This window comes from Choloepus didactylus, chromosome 15 (genome assembly GCF_015220235.1).
Source record: "Choloepus didactylus isolate mChoDid1 chromosome 15, mChoDid1.pri, whole genome shotgun sequence".
NCBI classification, from domain to species: Eukaryota; Metazoa; Chordata; class Mammalia; order Pilosa; family Megalonychidae; genus Choloepus; species Choloepus didactylus.
Window position 1 is genome coordinate 54,136,346 of NC_051321.1, and position 8,649 is coordinate 54,144,994.

Below are 8,649 nucleotides of genomic sequence, written 5' to 3' on the forward strand. Positions count from 1 at the left end.
AGGCTATAGGGAAGCAATTTTACCCCAAATAAGAAGGAATTCTGATCCCTTTTCTTTAAGCATTTTACTATGTACATAATATATGTTTTCTCATTTGAATTTCCAAGAGCTTCATGGGATACATATTGTTATATGTTCCTGCTAAATGAAAATGTTGTAACTCTGAAATTGTAGTTTATGTGTTCAAGATAACCTAACAAGTGAGTGTGAGGCTAGAACACAAATATGTCTGTCTGATACCAAAGTCCATGGTTTATTTCACTGTAGCCAGCTACTTCCCCGTGGACTGCTTACTATTCTGTGAAATACTAAAGAGATGATGCTGCTGTTTCTGTTTATTTCTCTGAAGTCTATAGGAATTATCCAAAGCACTTTGCATTGATACATTAGATAACATAATCCCTTCTCCATCTAATTGTTGCTGTTTTAATTTTCTTCAAAAGGTACATGTTCTAATAACAATTTGTAGGATTTGGAAAGAAGAGAGATTGTCCTTAAATTTCTCCATTATATGTGGGGATTATGCCTTTTGGAAAAGATTAATTAAGAAACTAGTTAAAGATATTACCCTCTGGCCACACTGAGCCAGTCTTGGGGTTTCCTCCTCTCTCTCTACTGGGTCAGCTATGGCGGAGAAGACCCTGAGCCCCAAGGCTGAGATGGCCTGATCCCAAGTGAAGCTGTGGGTCAACAATAGCATGGCACGAGGGCTGCAGGACGTGCTGAGGACCAACCTGGGACCTAGGGGCACCATGAAAATGCTTGTTTCTGGTGCTGGAGACATCAAGCTTACTAAAGATGGCCATGTGCTACTTCAGGAAAATGCAAATTCAGCACCCAACAGCCTCCCTAACAGCAAAAGTAGCAATAGCCCAGGATGACATAACTGGTGATGGTACTACTTCCAGTGTCCTAATCATTGGAGAGCTACTGAAACAAGTGGATGTCTATATTTCCAAAGGTCTTCATTGCAGAATAATAATAGATGGATTTGAAACTGCAAAGGAAAAGGCACTTCAGTTTTTGGAACAAATCAAAATAAGCAAAGAGATGGACAGAGAAATGCTTATGGATGTGGCCAGAACATCTCTATGAACTAAAGTTGATGCTGAACTTCCTGATGTCTGAACAGAGGCTATAGTGGATTCCATTTTGGCCATTAAAAAACAAGATGAACCTATCAACCTTTTCACGGTTGAGATCATGGAGATGAAACACAAATCTGAAACTGATACAAGCTTAATCAGAGGGCTTGTTTTGGACCATGGGGCATGGCATCCTGATATGAAAAAGAGAATAGAAGATGCATATATCCTCACATGCAATGTGTCATTAGAATATGAAAAAAACAGAAGTGAACTCAGACTTTAATTTATAAGACTGCAGGAGAGAAACTAGTAAAAGCCAAAAGAAAATTCATTGAAGATAGAGTTTAGAAAAATAATAGAACTGAAAAATAAAGTCTGTGGTGATTCAGATAATGGATTTGCTGTCATTAATCAAAAGGGAATTGACCTCTTTTCCTTAGATGGCTCTTGCAAAAGAAGGCATAGTAGCTCTGTGCAGAGCTAAAAGAAGAAATATAGAGAGGCTGACTCTTGCTTGTGGTAGGGTAGCTCTAAATTCTTTGGATGACCTAAATCCTGACTGTTTCGGGCATGTGGGCTTTATCTATGAGTATACATTGGGAGAGGAGAAGTTCACCTTAATTAGAAATGTAACAGTCCTCATTCTGTCACATTATTGGAGAAAGGACCAAATAAGCACACATTCACTCAAATCAAAGATGCAATAAGAGATGGCCTTGGGGCTGTCAAAAATGCTATTGATGATGACTGGGCAGTTCCAGGTGCCAGTGCAGTGAAAGTGGCAAAGGCAGAAGCTCTGGTTAAATATAAGCTCAGTGTAAAGGGCAGGGCCGAACTTGGAGTCCAAGCATTTGTTGATGCGTTGCTCATTATTCCCAAGGTTCTTGCTAAGAACTCTGGTTTTGACCTTCAGGAAATACTAGTAAAAGTACAAGCAGAACATTCAGAATCAGGTCAACCTGTAGGTGTAGACTTGAACACAGGTGAGCCAATAGTAGCAGCAGAAGTAGGTATATGGGATAACTGTTGCGTAAAGAAACAACTTCTGCACTCCTGCACTGTGACTGCCACAAACATTCTCCTGGTTGATGAGATCATGCAAGCTGGAAGGCCTTCTCTAAAAGGTGAATTGAAGCTTCCCTTGCATCATCTGAATCATGAAGAGTTGACAGAGTGATCCTAAGAATACAGCTATGGAATTTTTGGCCAAGCTTCAAATGACTTTCGAAGCAATTTTTTTCCTCATGTTAAAACAGGAGGACATTGGCACCTTTTCAAATTATGAATTTCTGAAATTATAATTACAGTGTTTTTTTAATTGCGCTAAAGTGTATACTTATAAAGCAGATCCTTTTTACCTAGTGAACAGGATATTTTACTTTAGTTGTGGTGGCATAGTTACATTTTAGATAAACTTATGTTATCTACCTTGTTATTAAAAATCGTTCACAAACAAATTTTAATGATTTAAAATTTTCTATGGAAGTATTTAGCTTATCCAACAGTTCCCTATTTTTGAGCATATATTTTAAATTTTCTGCTATTATAAATAACATCTAAGTAACTATTTTCTTAGTACAAGTTCTTATAAGTAGAAAAAGTACAAGCAGAACATTCAGAATCAGGTCAACTTGTAGGTATAGACTTGAACACAGGTGAGCCAATAGTAGCAGCAGAAATAGGCATATGGGATAACTGTTGTGGAAAGAAACAACTTCTGCACTCCTGCACTGTGATCAACTGGACAACTGGACTTTTCGCACTTTAGAAATAGCTTTGCTATTATACTCCCCAAGAAAAGTTAAGTTTATACTCTGCAGTAGGTGGAAATAGGAATAAACTGGAGGCAAGGAAGTGAAAAAGCTGCAAGTATAAAATGGAAAAAATATGAGATAGAGGGGGCAGAGGGAAGAAGATGGCTGAGATGGTGACTAAGGGAGCTGGGGTGATCAGAGATTTTCAGGCTAAACATATTATCATGCTTCTGAACCTTTGCTTATGTGGAAATGTCCATCCAAACCTTCTGGTGTCCTCTTACTCTCACCCAAATTACTGTTCCTCCTAAGTGTCTCCACAAAATTATTTTTATACAGTTTGTATCCCTGCACTTGTTGAAGGTGTAATTGTGTGTTACTAAGCTTTGTATTTTGCTGGCTTAGCAGTTGCCCACAGAGTGTGCAATAAATCTTAAAGCAAAAAAAATGAAACTGATTGAGGCCATTCATGGAAGATTGTGTGTCTTTTTAACTTAAGACTATACAATAATTTTATAAATGTTTCAGTCAAGAGAATGATTACTCATTTCCACTTGCTGAGTATAATGAATTTTTCACAGTTTCTAATATGTTTCTTCTTTACATAGATGGCAAACCAATATAACCCTTCCTTTTCATGCTTTCTAGGTTACAAATAGCTAGAATTCATTTCTTTGCTTACTTCAATTCAGGACATCATAACCTAATTTTAGCTACTGCTACAATTGCCTTCAATGGCATCCAAACATTCTACAGCAACATCTGTTTAAGTTAAAATAAAAAGGTCCATATTCAAAGTATCAATATCTGTTCTTCCAGTATGTTATGACTTTTCATAAATAAACTGTAATAATAAAGCAATGATAATTTCATTGTCAGTTAATATTTTTGAGAAAATGTTCAAATATACATATAAATATATAAATTTGTATAGAAATACAAAGGAAATAAGATCAGTGACTTAGCAATTATAATATGCTTAAAATATTTTGATTAAAAATGAGGAACTGAACCCAAATTGCTCAAAGACAATATCAAACTTTTGTATTGTTTCTATTGACTAATTAAAGAGAACAAACTGAATTGGTTGGCTCTTTCAAAAGGAAAACTTGCTTTGGTCTGAATGCTTGAGGTTTCTATATGCCATCCTCAACTCTAAAATCTACAGCAAGTTCAAAATGATAGGCTACCAACTCACTTTATTTGAGGTGGTCTATCCACAAATCCTTTACCACAATTCCAGTTAAAATATCATGATGATGCTACCCAAACATATTGACTAAGTCATCTGGCAATCTGCATAGCTTCAATCATAATGTCTTCTGGAATAAAAACATTCAAACCAGAAATCAATTGACCTGCCTATGATTGCATACTCAGAATATGTATGTTTGTACAAATTGCTCTTAAAATGAAAATCCTCTGGAGAATCAAAACTGTGTGACCATTAACAGTATTCTTGTGCTAATTACTCTCATTTTAAGAATTTGTCTATTTTTTTCAACGTGCATGTCAAGCTATCTGGGCATGTTTAGGCACATGGGTATTGACTATGGTAATATTACTTAAAGTTGTGAATTCCAGATTCCCTGTATGTCAGAAAAACTAGGGCACCCATCTTGTTTATGTGAATACATAATAGCTGTTCTAGCAAACTCTTAGATAAAATACATAACAACCAAATCTAGCAAATTGTCATAAATAAGTAAAAATGGATATATCACTTTAAACTATCAAAGATCAGATAGGCTATAGGTAATTCCAATAGTTAAATAAGAAAGTTGATGATTTCATTGATGATAACTTTAAAAATTTCTTTTATAAACCCATAATATGCATAATGATTATCAAATCTTAGGTCATAAATAGTAAGTATTCTTCTGAAATTATGGAAGTGCTACATTGATTATACTTAGGGACAGTATATGCTATATTTAAACCTATATTCATAGTAAATATTAAAACAACTTAAGTTTTATCCATAGTAAGGACATGTTTATTCAATCCAAAATTCCCTAAAAAGAAATTGACTGTATACTTTATACTGAAATCTAAATTAAAATAAGTAGGATATTTTGACAGATGTGATTCAGGTCCTTTTGACTTCCAATAATTGTACTTTTAGAAAAGTCTAATTAATAAAGAACAAATCAATGTTAACTTCCCAGATTAACTGAAAACTCTTGGAAGGAAACGGAATGCAAATATTTTCTTGTCTAACTACAAAAATATATATTAATGGCCAGAATTTTAAAGTCAGAAAATGAAGAAATAAGATGACTAACTAAAAATTTGCATAGAAAATGTCTCTTGAAATCCCAAGATCTTTATACTTTCTTACTTCCATCTATCCATTCAACAATCATTTACTGGAAATTATTTATTCCTAGCAATTCAATGATGAATAATAGAGTTGCAGTCTATGTCCTCATTGAGCTTAAAAGCCTCTCTATAACAGAAGTCCCTTCTGCTTGTTCTTAACTGATAAGACAAATGTAATAATTTTGTTTTTAAAATAAGGATGGGGGATATTTCTATAATTGTATATGTTTATATATGTGGTAATAATATGTATTTTAATAAAAACTAATATATGAATTCATAACAAAGAAATTTGGAATATCTGTGGCTATCATGGAGAATAAACAGTTATTTGTGCATTGTGAGTGTAATTAACAGCACTGAATTATATATATTTGAATGTGGTTAAAAGGGGAAAATTTAGACTGTTTATATGTTAGTAATTTTTTTTTTAAATGTCATTTGTGACTCCAGAAAATGAGATAGGAGTAGACTACTTCATTCATACCATATTAGGAATTTGTAATTTTTGCCAAATTCCTTTGTATTCTTAATTACAAACCAGGTAAGAGGCAATAATGGATTTTTAAATAAAATGCCTTAAAGGAAACACTTGAAGAGTATAGATCAAGGAAAATTTTATAATTATGTTTTCATACAAAAATAACAACATGAAGTACTATTTGTATGGATATTTTTGGGATTTGATGAGCTGTGCTTGGTTACTTGTAACAGAGAATAAGAGGAAGGGAGAGATTATCAATAGAAATAGGTTTCCTCATTGTGAGGCAAGAAAAAAATTCCAAGATATGGAGAGACCAAACTGAAGAATTTCAGGCTCATAAGCATAGGTCCTTATGATACTAGTAATCCATACCACCCCCACACAACTGATCTGGTAGAGCTGGTAAACCAGAAACTTTAGGGGGAAACCAAAGACATAAAAGATGATAACAATGGTGGTGGTGGTGATGATGATGATGATAAAGAATACCTAATATACATATACACTTATTATTTATTGAAGCTTCTACTATGTTCCATGATCTCTGATAAGAATGTTACACATATTCTATTCTTCATTCTCACAACAGCACTATGAGTTAACTATTTATTATACATTTATTATAAAATAGCAGTTTAAAGCTCAAAATTGTTGACTAACTTCTTCTGCTTATAAGAGAATATCAGAACAAGGATTTGAACACAGAACTGCCAGCTCTAAAGCCTATGGTTGTAAATACAGTTTGCAAAGATTCTGTCATGAAAAAACGACAGCCATCATCATCCACCTTCCACATTCATTTCCAGTTATCGGCTCTCTGCTGAGCATGGCCACCATTCCCATGTAGGCCAGCTTTGTAGGAATTTCAAAAGGCACCTGCTCAGAATAGATGAATTAAGAAGAAGCCGTAGTGGATGACTCACCACTAAAAGCACAGGTGGATAATTGGCCACACTGCCCCTTCATAGGGAAACACTATTCATGGCATAACCTGGGGTCAGACCTGATGCCACTCGATCTCCCAAACACCTTTATTCACGTGTCCCATGGGCGCTCTAAATGCACTATGTCTCATGTTAAAAATCACGCTTTTCTTCTTCACATTTGCTCATCTGCATCAGTTCATTTTTTCCATGAATAAAGAGACACAGTTTTCCCAAATCATAGATTTAGGCTTTCTCCTTCTTACTTCTCATTTCCCTAATCACTTTACATCAAACCAGCAAACGAGTCTAAAGATTATATGTCATTAATAAAGATCATACCTTTAGCATAGTCTTAATACTACCTAATCAACTATTCATTTCTTTCCTAGATTTCTCCAATAGCCTTCTAAGAGATTACCCTGTCTCCAATATAGCACTAGAATTTATTTCCCATCCTTCTTCCAACATAGACTTTCTGAGTATCAGATAAGATGCCCTGCCTATACCCTTTTAATATTTAACCATAAAATACTTAGGAATAAAATTCAATCAAGGAAGTGTAAGTCTTGTACATGGAAAACTACAAAATATTTTTGCAAGAAGTTAATGAAGACTTAAATAAATGGAAAGACATCCAGTGTTCACAGATTGGAAGTCTTAATATTGTTAAGATGGCAGTAATCTTCAAACTGATCCACAGATTCAAAGCAATCCCTATCAAAATTCCAATTGCCTTATTTTACAGTAATGGACAAGTTGATCCAAAATTTTACATGGGACTCTGAAGTGCCAAAATAATCTTGAAAAGGAAAAGTTGGAAGATTCACACATTCTTATTTCAAACTTAAAACAGAGTTGCTGTAGTCCAAAGAGTGTGGTATTGACATAAGGATAAACATATAGATCAAGGTAATAGAATTGAGAGCCTATAATAAAACCATATATCTATAATCAACTGACTCTCAAAAAATGCCAAGACTATTCAATGGGAAAACAATGGTTTTTTCAACAATTTGTGCTGGAACAACTGGATATCCACATGCAAAAGAATGGATTTGGATCCCCACCTAACACCATGTACAAAAATTAATTCAGAACTGATCAGAGGTCTAAATGTAAGAGCTAAACTGTAAAACACCTAGAAAGAAACCTAAGCAAAATTCTTCATGAAATTAGATTAGGCAATGGTTTCTTAATTCTTAAATCTCACCAAACACACAAACATCAACAGAAAAAAGAGATAAGGATTTTGTCAAAACAAAAATCTTTTGTATGTCAAAGGATACTATCAAGAGGGTAAAAAGACAACCCACAGAATGGAGAAAATATTTGCAAATCATATAATTGATAAGGGTCTAATGTCAAGAATATATAAAGGACCTTTGTACTCCAACAATACAAAAGACAACCTCACTTAAAAATGGAGAAAGTTTTTGAAAGCATGTTTCTACAAAGAAGATATACAAATGGAAGCACATGAAAAGATATTCTATTTCATTAGTCATTAAGGAAATATAAAGCAAAAGTACAATAAGCTATGACTTTACACCCACCAGGATAGCTATAATTTAAAAATAATTATAAAAAATGAAAAATAAGTGTTGGTGAGGATGTGGAGAAAATAGAAACCTCGTGTGTTGCAGGTAGGAATTTAAAATGATACAGCTGCTGTGGAAAATAGTTTGTTCCTCAAATAGTTAAACATAGAACTACCATATGAGCCAGCAATTCCGTTCTTAGTTATATACACAAGAATCAAAAACATACATTCACACAAAAACTTGTAAATAAATGTTCACAGCAGCATTATTACTAATAGCCAAAATATGGAACCAGCCTAAAAGTTCATCAGCTAATAAATGGATAAACAAAATGTGTTAAATTCATATGATGGAATATTTTTCAGTCTTAAAAAGGAATGAAATATTGATAAATGTTATAACATGGATGAACCTTGGAAACATTATGCTAAGTGAAAAAAGCCAGTCAACAAAGACCAAATATCATATTATACCATCTATAGTGAATGCCCAAAATAGGCAGATCAATTGAGACAAAGTAGATCAGGGGTTTCT

The 8,649-nt window shown here is 34.0% G+C and overlaps 1 pseudogene; it reads left to right on the top strand.

Annotated features, from left to right (window-relative positions):
• Nucleotides 1-635: 635 nt before the first annotated feature.
• LOC119509924 lies at nucleotides 636-2,265 on the top strand (annotated as a pseudogene).
• The last annotated feature ends 6,384 nt before the right edge of the window (nucleotides 2,266-8,649 follow it).